A 21,785-nucleotide genomic window follows, 5' to 3' on the forward strand; every position below is an offset into this window, starting at 1 on the left:
CCCCTTCCCCTCCGTCTCCCCCGAACCCCAAACCCCCTTCTCCCGTGCCGCTCCCCTCCGCTGCCCGGCCCCTTCGCCTCCTCGGGGGGGGCCCCACCCCGCCCCCGCCTCCCTCCGGCGCCCCTCCCCCCCCCGCCGCCCGGCCCCTCCCCTCCCGGGGCCCCCAGCCCCACCCCCCCCCCCCTCCGGGCGGGCGGGCGGGCGGCGCGGCAGGGGGCGCTGCGCGGGCCGAGGCGCGGCTGCGGGCGGGCGGGCGGCGGGAGGAGGAGGCCCGGAGGAGGCGGGGGCGGCGGCAGGCGGGGGGCGGGGAGCCGAGCGCGAGAGGGAGGCGAGCGGCGAGACACAGGCTCCGAGGCTCCAGCGAGCGAGCGAGCGAGCGACGAGCGAGCCCGGGAGGGAGGGAGGGAGCGAGGGAGCGAGCAGCCGCGCCGCCGCCTCGCAATCCGCCGCCATCCCGCCGCCTCCGCGCCCGACCGCCGCCCGACCGCCATCGCCCGGCCCAGTCGCGCCCGCGGAACCAGACCAGGTGGGCCGGGGCGGCGGGGTGGCGGCGCGGGCCGGGGGCCGGGGGCCGGGGGCCGGGGCGGCGGTCGGGCGCTAAGATGGAGGCGGCGCGGCCCGGCGGGGCTTTGTCTCGGCGGCGGCAGACCGACCGACTGACAGCGGCGAGCCCGGGCCCGGCCGCCCGCCGTCCGCGAGCGCGCCGCCGCCTGGGCCCCGCCGGCCGGGGCGAGGGCCGCGGGGCCGGGCGGGGCGGCCTGGGGGCGGCGGGCGGCCGGGCCCGGGCTCGCCATTGTTGTGCGGCGCCGCGCGGCCTGGGCGGGCGGGCGGCGGGGTCGGGGCCGGCGGGGCGGGGCGGGGGGGGGGGGGGGTCGCCGCGTCCCGGGGCCGCCTCCCGCCCGCCGGGGGCCGGCGGCCCGGAGCGCCCCGCTGGCCTGGAAGTAGCCGGGGCGGCCTTCCTGCGCCCCCCGCCGCCCCCCCCGGGCCGGCCTGCAGAGGCCCCACCCCCGCCCGGGAGTCCCGGGGTCGGGGCGGCCCCCCTTCCCCCCATTCCCCGGCGGGCGGTGTGGGGGGCGGCGGCGGCGGCGGCGGGGGGCGCGGCGGTGCCCCTCCCCCTCGCGGAGTCGCCGGCCGGGGGCGCGCAGGGGGCAGGGGGCTCGCCGCCGCCGGCCGCCCTTTCGGTGCGCCAGCGACGGGATTATTTTCGAAATACTCCATGCTCTGTTACTGAGCGTGTTTAATAATAAACAGGATGTCGCTCCTCGGGGCCTGCCAGATGGGGATTTTTCCTTCCTTCTTTTTTCTTTTTCCCCCCTTTCGCCTGAGTGAGGAACAGCGCTGTTGAGACCGTGGGCCTCTGGAGTGGATTTGCCCACACACAAAGCTGGAAGGCGGTTTTCTCTCTCCTCCCTCTCTCTCTCTCTCAATACCGTGGGAGGTCCGAGCCCACCTTTCGGCGAGGAGAGGAGGTGTTTTTCGAGGGAATGGGTAGCTCGGAGGAAGTGGGGGGAAACGGGGGCTGGGGAGGCTCCCCAGACGGTGTCATTTGCTCAATGGCTGCCAGGGAGAAACCTTTAGAAGCCTTTGGTTTACGGGGTTGTTAAATTGGCCCTCCCCCCCCCCCCCCCTTAAGATTTTCTGTGCATTTTGTGTGGCTGTGTATACATTTATCCGGTTTGGTTTTTGGAACCAGCCGTGTGGAGTCCGAGCGTGGTTTCTCCGAATCTGAGCCTTTTAGCTCGGTATACAGTGGTGTGGTGCAAAGAGGGCCTGGGGGGGCCCAGGCTTTGGGGTGCAGATCCTTCTGCCAGAGAAATCTAGGGTTCAGAGAGCCGTCATTGGCCTACATTTCGCATCCCCCACCTTGTAGAGTTGGGGAGGTGGTGAAAGATCTGGAAGGGCCCGGCCCGCAGGTGAGTGTTTAGCAGTAGTTTCTGTAACTGCCGTCGAGCCCCAGGATGGAATTTAGCCACCGTGATGCCACCCGTAGGGCTGACTGACCTGACGGAGCTGGTGCAGACGCCACAGGTGCTGGGCTAAGGCGTGGACGGGAGAGGCATCGAAGGCACCGAACGTCTCCGGAGCACTTGGCTTGTTCGGTGCTCAGCCTCTATGGGCAGACAAGGGTGGGAGAGAGTAGCGTGTGGAGCTCCCGGGAACCGATGGTTGTAAGTCCGTGTCCTCGGGGCTGGGCTGCTTGCCCCCTCCCAGGCACGTTTCCAGCTTTGTGTAAGGCAGACTTAGAACAGTGAGAGATACCGAGAACAAGCAGAGGCCGGGGACTTTGGAGGATGACCGCTTTCCTTTGGGGATGGCAGATGACCACTTGGGGAGCCTGTGCCTGCTCGGGCAAGTGTCTCTCCTGGAGCCTGCATTCTGGTCTTCACCGGCTTGCCCTCGGCAAGTCTCTGAGCCGCGGCTGCTGCATCTGTGAAATGGGAATGATTATGCCTTGCCTGGAGCGTCTGTTGGGGCTCTTGTGAGCCTCATATTCTGTTTGTACAGCAAACCGCTTCGTTCTGTGGGAGGGTGACGAGAATGTATCTCGTTCTTGTTGATTTCCCGCTTTTCTCATCCTTTCTCAGCTCCTGAACTTTTTCTCCTGTTCTCCTGGCTGATGGCGCCGTGACTTCCCCACCCCAGATTCTATCCTTAGCTAGTATTTGCGTGTCATGGCCACTACTCGGGGCCTGGAAGCAACAGAACGGCCTAGAGCAGCTAGGCTGCCCCGGGGTGTTTATTAGAGACCATACGGAGGACTGAGGCTAATGCAAGGGAAACTGACCCCGGGTCTCGGTCATGGGTGAGGGCCGAGACCCAGGTTATGTCTGGGCCACACCTGTAGCATGTTTGGAAACGGCCCTGGAGACGCTCTGCTTGGGCTTACTGTGCTTCTGCAGTCTTCCTGGGCAGTTGTTTTGGTACACTCTGGCATTCCCCCCAACCATCTTGGTTTTGTTGTGTTCTCTCTTTTTTTTTTTTAAGCCTCCTTGGAACCTCCTCCAGGCCCACTGGCTGCGGGACTGAAGACATCTTAGCGGGGGGCCCTGTCTTTAGTTTTCCCAGCTTCCTGCCTCTTGGCCTGTCTTTTCTGTCTGATTTCATTGTGGCCAGGTCTGGCCCTGCACTATTACTTAGGGAAGGAGAAGAATCCGCTGTCCTTCCCCTTAAGCTTTTGGATTACCTGTGAATTTCAGTTACCCAAGGCTTCCTGGAGGGGCCACGTTTCTGCCCATTGTGGGGGCCTGCCTGCAGCGGCCTGGGTCCTTTGCAGTCTCCTTCAAGCCCAAATGGGTAAAGAAAGAGCCCGGGGAAGGGAGAGCCAGAAAGCCCTGGGAGAGTAGAATTTCAGGAATGGCAAGTCAGAACTAGTTCCAGCACCGACTGGTTGCCTGGGGCCCTGCCGAGGGATTTTTGTTGTGCCCCTTCACCATCCCCCACCCCCTTTTAAATTTCAGTTCTCTTTTCTCCTGAAGGATTATTTTATTGTACTTGAAAGATTTTTCTTTTTCTTTTTTTTTTTGGCTTGCACAAAGTCCTGACTCATGTTGCTAATGGCTGTGTGCTGGTTGGATGTCTCATTATTCTACCATTTAAGATTGATCATTTCTGTGTTGGTTTCTGTTTCACACCAGAATAGGCCGGGTGGGTCAGGACATGTATTTCTAAATTTGATAGTGAGGCTTCTCTACTATCAAGCGTATGTGTCTTGTCATGGGCAGGCAGATCTTAAGTGGGGCCTGTCTACACTAGATTTTAAAGCTGTGCGCTCCCCTTGAAAAATAGTCTCCGGCAGAGAGCTGTGGGGCTTTGTGCTCTGAATCTCAAGAGTTTTTGGTCAGGGGTAACCAGACTGCTTTTCAAGTCGTAACTCAAGTTTCTTAAGAAAGTCTCGTTTTTTTCTGGGCCTCGTGTGGACTTGGGAACCTTTGGTCTGTCATTTGGACGGAGAAATAGAGCTTGTGGTGCTCAGGACGGATGAGAAAGACTGAGAGCTTTCTGGTGGATGGAAATTGTGGATGACAAGCTTTTCGGCTTCAAAGGTGCCGTCTGGACCAGGCCGCCTCACCTGGGAGCTCCAAGACCCCGGCTCCGTTGTCGGACCTGTGTCACCGATCGTGTCTGTGGCTGGCGTGTGCGAAGCCTCGGCCCCGGGAGAGAGGCTTGCTCTGGTGACAAGAGCCAGAAGTCCGGGTTGAGTGTTGCTGTTAGCTGTACTTGTTGATTTTGTTTTTTGTCCCCCGCCCCGTGTGGCCTGAGCCGAGGGCTGGGTTGCTTCTGTATGATGCTGGCAGCCGCACTGGTTTGTAGAGCTCTCTGCCTGCAGCGGGAGCGGTCTGTGGGCAGAGTGAGGTCTATCTTAGGTTGCTGGCGGCCCTTCGCGTTCCCTCTGAGAGCACGTTCTTCTCCCACCTCTGCAGCTGGTTTTGGAGCTCGGGCTCTGGATCCTTTCTCCCTCTCAGCGGCGGTGTGGCGAGGCAGTATGTAGCGCCTTTAAGAGTCGCTGTCCTGCACCAGCTACTCCTTGAGCGTGTACTGTTTGCCAGGCGTTGTGCAAGGCCCTAGGAGTACGTTTTTCCCTATTCATAAGAATAACATCTTTATTAAAGAGAAAAAAAGGGAAATACTGAAAGAAAAAAGATAAAAAAATATAAAACACCTCTAAGCTCACCATATGGAGAGAACTACAGAAAAGACTGGTGTATTTTTTTCCTTTGCTTACGTATTTGTTTTTTCAAAGTTAGGCAAATACTATATACGCTGTTCACAATTTATAGTTCTTGGTTTTTTTAATGTTTATATTTATGTTTTGAAAGAGAACAGATGGAGGAGGGGCCGTGAGAGGGGGACAGAGGCTCTGCGCTGAGAGCAGTGAGCTCGAGGTGGGGCTCGAACTCATGAACCGAGAGATCTTGACCAGAGCCGAAGTCAGACACTCAACCGACTGAGCTGCCCAGGTGCCCCCATGGTTTATAGTTCTTACTGTTAGAGTGTATTTTCTTAACTTATCGAGAACATATTTTTATTTTATTTCATTTTATGTTTTTAATTTTTTAAAGTTTATTTATTTTGAGAGAGAGAGAGTGCGTGCCTGCACAAGTAGGGGAGGAACAGAGAAAGAGGGAGAGACAGAATCCCAAGCAGGCTCCACACTGTCAGCACAGAGCCTGATGCAGGGCTCGAACCCACAAACCGTGGGATCATGACCTGAGCCGAAACCAAGAGTCGGACGCCTAACTGACTGAGCCACCCAGGCGCCCCTACTTTATTTTATTTTTTTTTAAGTAAGCTCTCTGCCCGACACGGGGCTTGAACTCACAACCCTGAGATCAAGAGTTGCATGCTTCACTGACTGAGCCAACTAGGCCCCCGGAAAACATTTTAGTAACTGTGTAATTGCTTTATATGGACTTGCCATGATTTTTTTTTAACTCTGTTATTAGACATTTAAGTTGTTGTTACCATTTTTCCTTCACGTAAACAAAATTTTAGGGCACATCCTCCCATGTAAATCTTGGTGTATATTGCTCATGATTTCCCATAAGTGGCATTTCCTGGCCAGAGAGAATGCAGGCTCCTTCTTCAGTTCTGTTTTCTCCCTTAGCCCTTGTCCCTTTTGACTCCCAAGGTGGCTTCCTGCTTGAGCCACCAAGTTCTGGGTGTCTCGGACCTGGCTGTTTCAGTCCTGGCTGAGCTGTCTGATGAGTGAAGTTTGGGGTTTTAATCCATCTACTGGGTTGAGTCTGAACCAAGTGTCTTGACTTCGACATTTACCAGTCTGAGGCCACATGGCTGTTGGTGCCACGTTTGTGTTCCTTGGGAGCTTGTCCAGTGGGGAGAAAGCGAGCCCCTCCTTAAAGAGGCCTCCGGACCTCTCAACCCGATTGTGTCATCACCTCCCTTGATTCTTTCCTTTCCTCCGTTGCTGTTCTCTGTAGTTCTTTTCACAACTTTAAATACACTTTCTTAAACAGTTATTTTATTGTGAAATATACATAAGGTTTATCGTTTTAGCCATTTCTAAGTGTACGATCAGTGGCGTTAAGTTACAGTGTTGTGTAACCGCCACCCCCCTCCAGAAAGTTGTCACCTTCCCAAACGGAAACTCTGTGCCCGTCAAACACTGACTGCTCACTTCCCGTCCCTCAGCCCCTGGCAGCGACCGTCTGCTTTATGTCTCTCTGAGAGGAATCATACCCTATTGGCCCTTTTGTGTCTGACTTCATGCTTTCAGGGTTTGCCCAGGCTGTGGCGGGTGTTCGAACTCCATTCCTCTTGGTGGCCGAGTAGTATTCCATATTCTGTTTATCTATCACATTTCGTTTACCCCTGCGTCTGTCAGTGATGACAGCTTTTGAATGCAGTTTTGCTCTTTATTGACGGGTACATTTTCCCCAGTGGGGTGAGTGAGGGAGGGGGGGCCAGGAAGCAGCATTCTGTTTCCTGTTTGCTGTGCTCGGCGTCTGACACAGGGAGGGGGCTCAGGTGCGGAAGCACTGGAGCTGCAGATGAGGTGCGTGGGAGTCAAGGCCATCCCAGCCTGGGTGTGGGGTGGTCAGGGAAGACCTTCTGGAAACTACAGCAGACTTGGAAATCAGCACCTGACCAAGAGCATGTGATTCTTGATCTCAGGGTTGTGAGTTTGAGCCCCATGTTGGGTGTAGAGATTGCTTTAAGAAAAAAAAAAAAAAAATTCTTAAACAGAACCAGGCACCTGTTGAAAACAGTACGCCAAGCCCCCTGGAGTATTAAAAATGCGTTTCTAAGTTGGAATCAGAACCGCGTGAGCCACGGTAGAAAACTTGCCGGTCAGCTTGCTTTGCAGAACGCGAGAGCCCTTTGGACGGGAACCTGTTAGGCGAGTACTTTGCTGTGGCTGGTGGCCAGCCCGGGGGAGGGCAGACAGGACTTCGGAAGCGCGAGCTGACTTCTCCCACCAAGCGCGAGCTGACTTCTCCCACCGGGGCTTCGAGATCATCTCTTTGTGTAGAAGGATGGGATGCGTTGCCGCAGGACCAACTGGGAAAAGGAGGTCATCCCCGGCACTCTTTCCACTCTTTCCACTCTTTCCACGGCTCCTTTGTGTCTTCCAGCGCTTTTTTCGGCAGGTGTTGTTTACATACAGTTCAGAGCTTAAAGAACTGCTCTGTTTCAGGCGCTACAGAAACATAGGCCTGTCTGGGAGCGGTGCTGCCTGGCCGACCTGCCGGGGGAGTGAATGGGCTGAGTGTTCAGAAATAGCTGGGGACAGTGGAAACGTTGTCCTAAGGCAGAAAGTGGAATTTTTTTTTCCCCTGATAGAAAATTAATTACAAAAGTATACACACTCATTAAGAAAGAGAAAAAGCAAGTGTATGAGGGAAAATGAATGCTCTTTCCTCTAGCTTTCCAGGCAGTAACTACTGTTTACAGCTCAGTGTGTTTATCCTCCCAGACTCGAGTCTTTTTTTTTTTTTAAGTTTATTTATTTTGAGGGCGGGGGAAGGGCGGGGGGGAAGGGCGGAGAGAGAGCGTGCGAGTGCTCTCCAGAGGATTCCAAGCAGGCTCTGCACTGTCAGCGGGAGATCGTGACCTGAGCCGAAACCCAGAGCGGGCCGCTTAACCCGCTGAGCCACCCAGGCGCCCCCCACGACATGCGTTCTTAAACACATCAAGAGCACGTTTTCATATTAATGCGTACCAGTGTGTTACGCTGCTAACACTTTTAAGATAATACTTCTGAAGCTTTTAAAAAATCTACAAGCGTATGAAGAAAAACAAAAACAGCTGGTAATTCCACGACTCAGATATTTCCAGTTGACTTGTTTCAAGAAAACAGTTAGGAAAGTTAAGCTGTATTAAAAGTGTAAGGGCTCTTCCCCAGTCTCTCTGTAGAGAAACCACCGTGAGAAGTTTGTCATTCCTTCCAGAAAAAAATTGTGCACACGTATGCCACGACGGTCCGTACAGATGGATTACGTCGTCTGTTTTAGCAATGCAGAGGATGTTTTGTGCATACACTTGGTTTAATCTGTTTCCCATTGGTGGACATTGGGGCTGTTTCTGACTTTTGGATATTGCACAGTTTTGGTAAAATTCTGCCAATTTTCTCTTGAGAAATGTATAATTTGTACATAATTGCATGTGTTTCTGTAGTGTGGACCCTTCGAGATGAATAGCATTTTGGAAAGAATTCTGCTAAATTCCTCTTCAAAAAACTTTGTGTCGGGGGCACCTGGGAGGCTCAGTGGGTTAAGCATACGACTTCAGCTCAGGTCATGATCTCGCGGTTCGTGGGTTCAAGCCCCGCGTCGGGCTCTGTGCTGACAGCTCAGAGCCTGGAGCCTGCTTCGGATTCTGTGCCTCTTTCTCTCTGCCCCTACCCCACTCACACTTTCTCTCTCCCTCTCTCTCTCAGGAATAAGAATAAGTTTAAACCCAACTTTGTGCCCATTTGTAAGTAATAGTATAAATCTGAGAGCGGGTGTTTCTGGACTGTGGACTTTACTAACCCTAGAGCCTTTAACTTGTCCTTTTGGATGAATGAGCGCGGTTTCCCAAATCAAAAGCAGTCACTGTTTCGGACTTGCTCTAGTAGTCAGTGTCGAATCTTAGGGTTTTTTTATGGAAGCAGTATTCACTGTGGTCTTCTGGTGCTGGAGTGGTGCCCTGGGGACCTCACTGGGGGAAGGTCAGGGTGGGAACCAGAAGGAGGTTGTGGAGAGAGGCACAGGTAGCCTCTTGGCACAGATGTTTTCTTCCAGCCTTTACACACTGGAGCCTAGCCTCTCTGGAGATTTCTGAGGCTCCCATTTTGCAGCCCTTGGTGGTTTTGTTGCTGTTAATATTTCTTACTGTGTGGAACTTACCTGGAGGCCAGCTCTCTGTTGCATTTCCTGCTAATGGCTCTTAGGCAGATCTGCTCAACCACTTGGCTTCAGGGCCCAGGTCTCTCTCCCTTCTAGCTACTCAAGGAAATCACACTTCCTGGGCGAAGTGACTCCAGAAAGGAAGCCCCTGGAAGTGCCTGGATGGTATTTCATCAGGCGGGGTTGGGAAGGATTTGTGCTTGTACCCAGGGGAGGTACCCTTTGGGATTACACTGCTCCTGCCCTTGAGGGCTGTTATTGTTAGCTTGAACTGGAAGCAGTCGCTGGCAGGGTTGGGAATGCCTTGCCCTCTCCTCTGCTCCCTTTCCTGATGGAGAGTAGCCCTCGGCTTCGAGGTCCACTGGCTTCATATCCAGGTTCGTCCATCCACTTGCGAGCTGGGTGATTTAAGGTTATTTAATCTTTTGGAGTCTCTGTTCTTGTCTGCAAAACGGGGGGTAGTAATGCCATCCTCCTGGAAGGGGGAGGGATCCAGTGGGTCCTGTACCAAAGTGTGTAGAAGGTACCAGGCACGAGGCAAGCAGGCTGGCAGTAAACAGTAGCTATTAATGGTTCCTGGATACAGCACTAGCCAAGGGCCTGGGGGTTTGGAGTAGGCAGGCGTATACACTTGGGGCTCATTTGTTTACTAGATGTGGCTGTTTCTAATAGTGTGCTAAGTCCTGTGCTACGTGCAGAAGACTTAGACCCAAATCAGATAGCCCCCGTCTTCACCTCCAGGAGCTCAGACACCTTAAGCAGGGGCCTCCCCGAGGGGCAGGTGCATCGGAGCACTTTCTGCCATACTTGTCTTCGTTCAAGGTAAATCTGGTCACTTGCTGGCGCCCTGTGCTGTTGCAGGTAAATGTCTTGCTAGGAATAGAGGTAGGTGCACTCAGGCAGTTCACGGGTGCAAGGGAGGCCCTGCAGCTTGCTGGGCTACGACCTGTCTCGGCATCAGGCAAACGGGAGCGTTCATTTCCATCTACTTGCTGGAGGACCTTGAACAAGTGCCCTTCATCCCTTCGAGCCTCCACTTCCTGCCAGATGGGGATGAAACCTGTCACACGGTGTGGCGGTGACCACGGCACCTACTCAGCTCAAACGGTGTAAGGTGTCGATTCTGTATTGCTCAGTTTACCCAGACCTTAAAAACAATGTATCAGTAATGACACAGGCTTGTTACAAAAATGCCCGAACGCTTTAGAAGTGCCCAGAGTAGAAAATGAGTCACTTCTTCCCGCCCACTATTCTGCTTTCCGATGAGATAGGGCACCTTCGGGGTGGGATGGCCATAGGCTGCCATCCCTTTTTCAGATCAGTTGATGAGTGCTGTCTGGAGAGCAATTTTGTCTTCCACTAATGGGAAGGCTTTATGCATATGAATTCTAAATCGGAAGTGACCACTGGAAAATAGGAGCTAATAGGTGCTTATAGGTATATCTTAATATAAACAAAGGTAAATAAAAGACATTTTATATGTGGTGTCCATATATGTTGTATATTTAATGTATATGTTAAATGTATAATTGCCTGTGTTACAGATTTAGATAATATTTCCTATATTATATGTTTATATAATGTATATATTATCACGGGGGTCCTTTCTTGTTCTCTTAAGGAATAAAACAAAAGGCCCTCGTAGTTCCCTGCACCCCGGGTGAGTCATGACGCTGTGCCGGTCATACTGAGCAGTGGCAAGAGGAGATTTAATGAGCCAGCGTGGCCCTGCAGAGATCTTGCGGTTGTGCGATTCGGTGTTGACACGGGGAGTGGGGAACGAGGTGGGCCGTGTGGTCTGTGGTGCGAACTTGTTAGGGTAGAGAGCAGCACACACGGCCTGTGGTAGTTCGGGGATGGTGGCCGAGACGACGGAGCCGGGAGGGGGCCCGGGATTTGTGAGAATAGAGCTCCATCGGTGGGGGTGACGTCTCTAAGACCCGTTACGAATAATGAGTGAGTGGAGTTGGTGTGTCAGCCGTGGGCGCACATGTTCCTTTTGACCTGTGACTGGCTTGGCGCGCCCGTGAGAGCCCCTGGGGACACTTGGCCCTTATTTTTGGGTTCTTCCTTTTTGTTACTTCAGACCTGGTCTTGCCCGATTGGAGGCCCAGTGGCTGTAATCATCCTGGGTTTCCTGTGGTGTCTGAGGCTTGGGGAATAAATAGCCTGTGGGTTCCGGGGCTCTAGTGCTTTGGGCTTTGTTGGAGATCATTTAAACCAACCGAGCCCTTTTAGCCCCCCCCCCCCCGCCCCCGCCTTCAGCATATTTGGATTTGTTAATTTATTTTCTTCAAAGAGAAGGTGGATTTGCAGGGGCTGAGTTGTTGATGAAACGTCTCTGCGTAAGCACACCCCCTGGTGTGTGTGGCTCGCCTCTGGGTCGACGTGAGTCGCTGAGTGACAGAACACAGAACGGAGTGACCTGGGCCTGTGGCCTCCACGTGGGGGTGATAGTTAGGACACCCACCTCTGCGGTGGTTAGCGGGGTCCTCTGTGCAGTTGTGACCGTGACTGAGGCGGCCTGGTGAAGTATTTCCTCGCCGGATCAAAGGGCCCATCACCTCCGGGTGGCATGGCTTGTTGCTAGGGAGTCTCCTTTGGGGCTTGTCAGGAGGCCACTGCTGCCCCCCGCCCTGCCTCCTCAGGGTGCAGCCACGAGAGTGCCACCGTTGGAGGAGGGCTGCAAGATGGGGTCTTCGTCTTGTCGCAAGTGGGGCGCGTTCTGCAGCCCTCAGGGCGCCCCTGCCAGAGGGCATCTGTCCCCCGTGAGGTTCACCGGGGGAGGGGTCTGGAGTCCGCAGCGCGGGGCGGGGTGACAGCTCTCATCTGCTGCCTCTCAGCTCCTTGGGCACAAACTGGAAACCTGCTCCGTGGAAATGTCAGATGGTCCGTAAGCGTTGGCCCGAGTGCGTATAGGCGTGTGGACTGCGATGTCGGCTGGCGCATTATTTGTCATAGCACACAGCTGGAAGTCGTTTCTGTATCTGTCTGTAGGGCAGTGGGTAAAGGCACAGCTACGCCGTGAAATACGATGAGGCATTCAGACGATGAGATGGATCTGTATGTGTTTTCTTGGAAAGATGACCCCAGTGTACTAAGAGAGTGAGCTACAGCATAACACGGAAACTTCCCACGTTGGTGGGCTGAAACTCCAAGACCCCGGGCCGCTGCTAGGTTTGCGCGAGCTGAGAAGAAACGGTATGGAGGACGTCCGCCACGTTAGTGAGTTGGATTGACGTGTCGTGTTATTTGCATTTGTTACACTGGATGCGGGGTAGTGACGGGTACTGGTTGCGAAGGGCGTACAGGTGTAACAAACATGCGTGCTTGTGGGTGGTCGGGGCCAGGACTGGGCAGCTCGCGCATTACTGGCTCTTTTCCGGCAACAGCTTCGCCCAGGGTCGGTATTTTGGTCAGCCGCATCCCGAGTGCCCCCGCTCCTGGTGGTGGGGCCCTGACGGTTCACAGGAATCCACCCGATTCAGTCATGTGTCTCTGTTCATGGCCCTTGGAAACCGCTTTGTTGATCTGGTTAGAAAGAACAATCCAATTCAAATGCCGTCTCGGTTTCTGTTCTCTGCTCACTCAGACCTTACGATATAGAACATGGATTTTGGTGGCATTTGCAAAGTGCTTCTCACTTGCTAATTTACCGTTAACGGGAGGTAGAAAAGGAAGGAGAAACTGAAATAAAGGTGTATTTCTTTTTTTTTTGCCAGGTCCGTGGTAAGTTTTTCTTTTTCTTGTTTCTTTTTTTCCACTGTTCATTTATTTTGAGAGAGAGAGAGAGCACTTGAAAGAGTGTTCATGGGGAAAGGGGCAAAGGGAGAGGGAGAGAATCCCAAGCAGGCTCTGTGCTGCATCTCATGAACTCTGAGATCGTGACCTCAGCCGAAATCGAGAGTCAGATGCTCAGCAGACTGAGCCACCCATGCACCCAGTCCTTGGTAAGTTTTGACCCTGGAGAGGGAGGCCTGTGTGTGGCATGTCTATCCCGAGTGTCCGTCTCCAGCTGTAAATTGAAATTGCCTTTTTTTTTTTTTTCTCTCACTAAATTAACTGTATGTTCAAAAGGTGAGGTTGGCTGGGAGCTCTGCAGACTGCTTATGGATTTCTAGCAGACTCTTCTGCAGGCTTCAGCCCGTTCCTCTGTGCCTGTGAGCTGGGCGTGTAGTGACTGACCCCATGGCCCATGAAGAAAGGAGCCATAACAGAGTTTAAGTTGGCCAGGAGTGATGACAGGGTCCCTGGAACCATTCAGGTACGGTGGCTTAGAGACTCAAGACAGACCCCTGTAGGGGCACCTGGGTGGTTCCGTCGGTTAAGCGTCCTTCCGACTCACGGTTCCTGAGTTTGAGCCCCGATTTGGATTCTGTGTCTCCCTCTCTCTCCGTCCTCCCCACCCCCCCACTTGCTGGCACACCCGCTGGGGCCACAGGACTCTTGTTAGAGTCCCTCACCTGACGTGGTGCCTCCTCAGACCCCACCCCAGCCCACATTTGACCTGTACACTCACCACGGCCCCAGGAGCACTGGGAGAGCTGGGGGGTACTGTGGGCATTTTATTCTGGTGGCCACGTGGTCATTCTCTGGTGCCCACATGGGTCCATGCTTCAGAGCAGACCTGAATGTCAGACTGAGCTGGGTTTGTTTAGGCTCAGGTTTTACAACGTCCTAACTTGTTGATAGTGACCTTGGGCCAGTCTTTTAACCTCACAGACTTGGTGTCCTGTCTGTGAAATGAGGTACAAATAACTGTTTCTCAGTGGTTTATCTGTTTTATTTCTTGGTTCAAAGAACTACTTTTAATACCATTTTATTCCAATGTATTCAGTTAAATTCATTTAATTATTTTCGGTTCATTTTTCTTCATTGTTTCTGCTTTCCTTTGCATTCCATTGTGTCTTTTTCTGACTTCTAGAATTGGATGCTTAATTTAATCTCATTCTTTTCTCTTGGAAATTTAAAGTTTTTTGGGGCACCTGGGTGGCCCAGTTGGTTAAGCGTCCGACCTCGGCTCAGGTCATGATCTCGCGGTTTGTGAGTTTGAGCCCCGCGTCGGGCTCTGTGCTGACAGCTCGGAGCCTGGAGCCTGCTTGGGATTCTGTGTCTCTCCATCTCTTGGCCCTTCCTCTGCTCATGCTCCGTGTCTCTCTGTCTCTCAATAATAAATAGACAAAAATTTAAAAAAAAAAGGAAATTTAACGTTTTTAGATTATTAAATTTCCTTTGAGTATAAATTTGTTTTAAAAGTTTTGATAGTGTAGTGTTCTGTCCTCCATTTGTGGTTTTCTAGGGATTCTGCATCTATGGTTTTGAATTTCCCTTTGATTCAGAATTTTTTAAGAGTGTTTTAAGTTTTCCAGCCGGTAGTGTTCTTTTTTACTTCTGCTTTCATTATGTCTTCTTTTATTGCACTATGGTCAGAGAGTTTTGCTTTTCAGAATTTGGGTTTTTCCTTAAAGTTTCATGTGTAGTAATTTCTTTCTTTCTTTCTTTCTTTCTTTCTTTCTTTCTTTCTTTCTTTCTTTCTTCCTTTTTTTTTTTTTTTTAAAGACTTTATTTTTAAGTAATCTCTGCCCCCCAACGTGGGGCTTGAACTTACAACCCAGAGACCAAGAGTTGCGCACTTCATCGACCCGGTCAGGCGGGTGCCATGTAGTCCCTTTCTGAACATGTTGGCTGATCTACCTTAATCAGACCATCTGTGATCTTCTCTCTTTTGAGTGGGCTTTATCCACCAAGGTGCAGAGATTTTTTTCCCAGTGTTTTCTATTTAACAATGATTTTTTTCAATGCCTTTTTTTTTTTTTCGTTTTGAAGTTACTCTGCATATATAGGTTTGCGCCAGTCCGTGTTTTCGTTACGGATTGCCCCCTGATGCTTATAAAATGACTCTCTGTTCTGCTTCTTTTTTGTACGTGCTTTCATTCAGCATGATATCTGTGAGTTTCATCAGTGTGGTTTGTGTGTGACAGTTTATTCATTCCCATTGTTGAGTAGCATTCCATTATGTGGGTATGATATTTATTTGTTCTAGTGGTGATAGACTTTTAGCTTCTGTTAGTTTCCATTTTGAGCTATTCCCGAATGATGCTGCCGTGCACCTTCAAACAAATATCCCTGGACGTGTGTGCGAACTTGTTCTGTTGGGTACGTACCCAGAAGTGGGAAGGTTGGGTCGCAGGGTCGGCATATGTGTGGCTTTAATGGATGGCTGCCAGTTTTCCAGTGATTTTACCAACGGGCACGTCCACTGGCAGTGCGGGGCAGCTGTCCTGGCCATGCATATCACCAGCGCTTGGCCTTGTGAAGATGTCAGTTCTCCCGAATTTGAACTCTGGGTTCCATGTAATTTCGGTAAAAATCCCAGCAGGCTTTCTTTTATTGTTGTTGTTTTGTTTGGAAATTGACAAACTGATTCTGAAATTTATACGAAAATGCGGAGAGCCAAGAATAAAGCAGTCTTGAAGAATAGCAAAGCTGAAGGACTTATCCTACCAGATGTCAAGACTTTATAAAAGCTGCAGTAATTAGGGCAGCACAGTGTTGTCAGAAGGATAGACAATAGGCTGTTAGAAGAGAGGTCTTGAAACAGACTTCACAGAAGGCCGTTTACGACAAGGGTGCCTCACGACAAAGGGAAAAGATGGCCTTTTCAAAAAAGGTACTGGGAAAATGAATCTTCTGCCTCAAATCATATCCAGAATCAGGTTTACATAGAGCATAGAGCTGACCATGAAAGATGAGACAGTAAACCTTCTAGAAGAAAACATAGGACAATATCTTTCCGATTTCAGGTGAGACAAAATCCCTTATGTGGGAAAGCACACCAGAACGTATACATTGGTTGATAAATTGAATGACAATAAAACTTGAATCTTCTCCTTTTTTGCAAATGCTCAGTAAAATGCAGCAAATGCTGTTTTCAGATTACACAGATACATTAGGTAGTTGTGAGCTCTGTTTACCTCCTGGAACCCTCCCCGTCTTCTTGCCTGTCGTGCAGTGGCCATCTTGGGCTTCCTTTGCATGTCATCCTGGGACTTTGTCCCTCTGTGCTGGATCCCTTGTTTCCTGGATCCCATGTGTGTACCAGTCGGGTAATTTGAACATCAAGTAATTGCAACCATCTTAAGCTGCCTTGAACCACGAGGACGTTATTGACAGAGGAACCAGGTATGTTAATTGTCTGGGTGGGTCATGAACCCATGCTGAGCCGCTGAGCCTACAGCCCAGCCCAGCCAGGGGAATGGGCTTCTAGACCCTGCATACCCCCCCCCCCCCAAGCAGGGTGTGGGTCAGCCCCCTCAGGCTGGGGAAGGATGGGATCACTTTTCCTCTAGGAAAGAGGAAGGGAGAATTAGCATCTATGATGTTTGCTTCTGTGTTGGATTGCTCTCTCGTTTGTTAGAGTATATTCCTCTGGAACTTTCTATGAAGGTATATGTTTTGAGTCCTCATGTGAGTCTGAAAGTATCTTTTTCTATGCCCGTATTTGATTTGGTCAGCTGAGTATTGGATTCTAGGTTGAAAATCCTTTTCCAGGGAGGGGAATGATGTGGATGAGAAATGCAGACACACATCATTGTTGTTCATGAGTCTTCATGGCCGTTCTCATTGCTTCTACCTGGTACGTGGGGTGCTTTCATAAACTTTGGGGTTCTTCTCTTTGTCCCTCATAATACTGGAATGTCACCTTGTACTCTGTTCTTTTCACGTCCGTTATTCTGAGCACTAGGGGTGCCCTTGCAATCTTGGACACTTCAGCTCTGGGGATTTTTCATGGTTTTTTCATTTGATAAATTCGTCTCCCCTCTTTTCCTCTCTGTTTTTATCACTCCTGGTTAAATTTGGACTCCTGGGTTCATCCTTTAATTTTGGGTTGACAGAAAGACTAGCGTTCATCTCTTTGTTAATTTCCTGAGATTTTCTTCACTTTATTTTTCATTTTTTCTATTGAAATTAAAGTTAAAAAAAATTTAGAAGAGTTTGGATTTACACAACAGTTGTAGTTTCTGTATACTGTGCTGCCGGTTTTTCCTATTACGAAGTTCTAGCGTTAGTACGGTTCTTTGTCCCAATTAATTACCCAGTACTGATATGTTATGATTAATTGAAATTTTATTAGAGAGCATGTGCACACGCAGGGGCGGAGCCGAGAGACAGGGAGAGACAGAATCCCAAGCAGGCTCCGTGCTGTCAGCACAGAGCCTGTCGTGGGGTTCCACCCCACTAACCTGTGAGATCATGACCTGAGCCCAAATCAAGAGTTGGCAGCTTACCCAACTGAGCCACCCAGGTGCCCCTTAGATTTTGTTAGTTTTATACTTAATGTCCTTTTTCTGTTCCAAGATACCACATTTAGTTGTCATGCCTCCTTGGTTCCCTCCAGACTGACCCTTACCCGATTTGCCTTGTTTCTGATGACCTTGACAGTTTTGAGGGGTACCGGCCCAGTATTTTCTAGAATATCTGTCAGTTGAGATGTGTCTGCTGTTTTCCTCGTGATTCACGTGAGGTGGTGGGGTTTGGCCTATCCTGTGTTTAATACTTCCTAGGGCTTTTTTTGATTGTCCCTGAAGAAAAGAAACCCTGTTTTTATTGGATGGGTGTAGGATCTTCCGATTTTCTGAGGATATTAATTTTATGTTACTTTCTTTTTTTCTTTTACTGTTATTTTAAAATTCACTTATTTTTGAGAGAGAAAGGTGGGAGAGGGGCAGAGCCAGAGGGAGACACAGAATCCGAAGCAGGCTGCAAACTCTGAGCTGTCAGCACAGAGCCTGACGTGGGGCTAGAACCATGACCTGAGCCAAAGTCAGACGCTTAACCAACGAGCCACCCCGGAGCCCCTAATTTTATGTTACTTTATTTTTTTTGAATCTTTGGTTCCTGGTGTTGTGTGTTTCTTGCAGGTTCTTTTGTCTGCGTTTTTCGTATCAGCCTTTTTGTGAGGCCCTTCAGATGACTGTGGTCTTGGGCACACACAGCTGATTGAGGATGGGGTGGCTGGCTCTGGGTGGCCTGCCTCCCTGTAGGGTGAGTGGGTGGGAAGCCGGCCTTCTTTTCTCAAGACCCAAGTGTTTGTGTCTATTGGTTTTCAAGAGAAGACTCCTTCATCTTTGCCAGGGACGTGGAGAAAGGGACAGAATGTGTTTATCCGCCACCCTGCAATGAGGCCCACAGCAGAGAGGGCTGAGGCACCCCACGATTCGCTTTGTGACTCAGGTTTTCACCTAGCTTTTTTTTTTTTTTTTTTTTTTTTTTTTAAGTCTTTTCCTCATTTCCATTCCCTTTGACCCTGGCATTCTCAAGTCTAGACTTCTCTTGTTTAATTTATACAGGCGGGGGAGGGGTCTTTCAAGAAGCTGTCCCACCTTCAAATCCCTGCCTCCCCGTCTTACAAGGTGCCCACCGCCTCCCAGTGCCTCCTGAGCTCTCTCTAGTGTCCTGCAGGCCTGTCTGAGGATCTTTCAGTCTGTGAAATCAGTTTCCACTCGTGTGTCTGTTTCTCGTCTGCCAATATTGTCCCTGACCTTTGGGTGCTCTTTGTGTATTTTCATTTTAGGGGGTTTTGGAAGGGTGAGCTAGAAATGCCTGTTGTCCGTGTTTAACCAGAATCCCCCATACTCTATATAGTGTTTTTTGGATGGAATTGAATTAAGGGACGTGTGTGCATATATAGAGACTCGGTCATATTTACGTGCGCGTGTTTGAATGTGTGCTCGTGTGTACCCGTGTACGTATCTGTCAGTTACACCGCTCTGCTGCTGCTGTCCCCCACCCCTCCCCCGCTACAGTGAAAGGGCTGGTTGGGATCCCTGGTCATTTGTCTCCACCTCCTTGCGTGTGGAGTGTGAACTCTGCCCTCCCCTCCAGTTCTCTTGAGAAGGTTGGGAGCCGGAGGCTTCTGGGGCTGCAGGCGCGGTGGAGGGAGTCCTGGCGGGAGTCCGGCGCAGGGAGGAGGGTGGGAGGGGAGTAACTGGAGCCGCGAGTCCTCCACCAGGCGTGTTTGTATCACGTCTCGCGACCGGCATTTCTAACAACCCGCTGAAGTACACTTCCTGTCCCTGCATGTAGAGAGGCAAACGGAAGTGGCTGAGGTGGCCCTTGGACTCCTGGCACTTGCTTGCGTGTGTGCAGAGGGTGCGACTGTCTGCTCGAGGGGGCTCACCCTTGGTAGGGGGGCTTTGCCCGAGAGCCCCTTAGTGGTCACTGGGGCAGGTGTGAAGCGATGGGGTCAGTGGTGGCTGGTGTTCGGCATTTGTAGAACCAGCCTCTGTCCCTGCACCACCCTGTGTGTTTATAGCCACGGATCTGTGAGGACTCGGGCTTTGGGAAGGTGGCGGGATGCTTTCCCCTGGGCTGAAGAAAGATGCTCTCTGCCCACGGTCCTCCCTCCTCTAGCCCAGCTTCCAGCCTGGGCTGTGACATCATTCCTGCGGGGAGGCTGTGGCTGTCAACAAAGTCACTGCCGGGACTCTCCTTCTGTGTGCCTGTGCACCGCCTGTCCCTCTCGGAGCTATCCTTAAAGTCATTCGTGTAATTTTCTTTAAAAATTTTTTTTAAATGTTTATTTATTTTGGTAGAGTGCGAGTACGGGAGGGGCAGAGAGAGAGGGACACATGGGATCCGAAGCAGGCTCCAGGCCCCGAGCTGTCGGCACAGACGGGCTCAAACCCACAAACCGTGAGAGCATGACCTGAGCGGAAGTCAGAAGTCGCTTGACTCACTGAGCCACCCAGGCACCCCTGTGCAGTATTTTTTACACAAGTAGCAAATCGGTTTAGAATTTAGTGACAGTGTTTTATATGACCTTCCTTGCCGAACTCTTTTGAAATAGGAAACAAAAGCAGAGCAGAAGAGCGGAACGGGAGGCAGGTGGCCAGAGTACTCATACTGGCAGAGGGAGAGCTGCCAGTGTAGCTGGGAGGTGGTTGACTGTATATATATTTTCTTAATGTTTGTTTATTTTCGAGAGAGAGGGAGAGAGACAGTATGTGAGCAGGGGAGGGGCAGAGAGAGAGGGAGACACCGAATCCAAAGCAGGCTGCAGGCTTTGAGCTGTCAGCACAGAGCCTGCTGGCCCCGTGTGGGGCTTGAACTCACAAACCTCGAGATCGTGACCTGAGCTGAAGTCAGAAGCTCAACCGACTGAGCCACCGAGGCGCCCCGTTTTTCTGTATGTCGTAAAGCTTGTGACCAGTATGTATTCCTTTTCCTAAAGAATATTACAGATGAAGAAAGGAACTGGGGCTAGGATCACCCCCTCCTCGAGGGGGTCTGTGGTAACACTGGTGTGGGATTGCGTTGAACACCATGCTTATTGCCCTGAAGTGGGAAACGTTGAAGCGGGGGCAGTCGAGTGTTGTTTAAAAGGTAGTCGCAGCGGACTCTTTATCTCAAGGGGGTTTTCTGAGAATTAAAGCGTGTCTGTCTCCTGAGAATTAATTATGGGGTTCACCAACAGATCCTGAACATTGAACAAATTTCTTGCCGTGGTTTTAGAGGCCTGTGCTCTGCATCAGGGCTCTTAAGCTGTGACACCCCGAAGTGGGGACAGGTCCCTTGATCGCAGGAGGAGGCGGGCACAGGTCCCAGGTGTGGCAGCACCCAGGCCTGTGGGAGCCCAGAGGTGGGGAAAACGAAGGCTTCGTTGCTTGCACGGGAATCCGGAGGAAGGAGTGCTGTGTGCCAGGCTGACGGTGGGGCGGGGCAGCTTGAGGGCTGGACTGTGCAGAGCCGGTGTGACAGCTGCCCTTGGCTGAGAACCTTCTAAGGGCAGGCGAGCTCTGGGTCACGTGTGTTGTGTTCCTTGTCTCATTTATTCCTGACGTCAGACCTGGGAGGTGGGTGACAGTATGTTCATCGCTGTTTAATCCACGAGGAAACAGGCCTAAAGTCACAGCCAGTGTGGGGCGGAGTCAAGATACAAGCCGCTTGTTTTGCAGAGCGGAGCCTGGTGGCGTGGGGGGGAGACTGGAGGGGCCTGTTTGGGGCCAGGGTATCGGGCCGGAAGTTCGGGCTTGTTTGTGCCGTGGTGGGAATGCCCGATGCCGTGCCGATGAAAGGGTTACAGCAGGGGCTGCAGATGGAGTTCGGTCCCGGAGGGGGCCCGAGGGTCAGTCCAGTCCGCGAGAGCTGAGCCTGTGTGTGGTCCAGGGAATCAAGGATGGGGCTGGCAAACCCAGCGTGCAGAAGAGGGGCCTGGGAAGTGCTTGGGTCCCTGCAGCACACGCCTTCTTTCTTATCTTTAATTTCTGTTGCTTCCTGAACATGCTGTCCGGGAATTGGGGGGCTGGGGGTGGGGGCTCTGGTGCCCAATGGTGGGGACCAGAAACCTCGTTTTCATCCCTTTGTGCTGTCGTCTGCAGGCACCCCTCATACTTTTCCTGCAGAAACCTCGAGGCCGGGCATTTGCAGGTGGAAGGACTGGCAGGGGACGCACAAGTACAGGTCCCTGCTTTTCTCACTGCTGCCCCAGAAGGAGCCTCTGAAAGCGGGGTGTGTGTGTGTGGGGGGGGGAGTGGAAGGTTTGACCCCTGCTGTGGCTGAGGGGGAGGCGGCAGAGTTCCCCTGCGAAACCCAGCTAGGATCCCCCACCCCCACGTCTGTCGCATGCCCCTGCTCTATCCTGCTGTGTATGCGAACCTCTTTTAGTTGAATCCGTCTAACTGTAGCCCATCATTTTCCTTTAGGGTGGGGTCAGCAGACTGCGGCTCCGAATCCTCCTGCGTCCTGTTTTTGTAAATAAAGTTTTATGAGAACACGAGTCTTCTTTTGCGCGTGTTGTCTGTGGTAGCTTCTGTGCTGCAGTGACAGCCTTGGTAAGAGTGGAGTGGCTGTGGTGGGGACTGCGGCCGCAGAGCCTGACATACTATTTGTCCTTTCACAGAAAAAGGGTTCTGGGGACAAGGTTGGAGTCTCGTT

The 21,785-nt window shown here is 51.8% G+C and overlaps 1 protein-coding gene across 1 annotated transcript in view; it reads left to right on the forward strand.

Moving 5' to 3' along the window:
• Positions 1-291: 291 nt before the first annotated feature.
• The window catches only part of PRRC2B (proline rich coiled-coil 2B), an 87,411-nt gene continuing 65,917 nt past the window's right edge, over positions 292-21,785 (forward strand). Inside the window, 1 exon segment of the mRNA XM_053908444.1 lies at positions 292-526. The gene's annotated coding sequence lies outside the window, so the exon portion shown is untranslated.

Source organism: Panthera pardus, unplaced genomic scaffold (genome assembly GCF_024362965.1).
Source record: "Panthera pardus isolate Hobbes unplaced genomic scaffold, ASM2436296v1 HiC_scaffold_20, whole genome shotgun sequence".
Classification (NCBI taxonomy): Eukaryota; Metazoa; Chordata; class Mammalia; order Carnivora; family Felidae; genus Panthera; species Panthera pardus.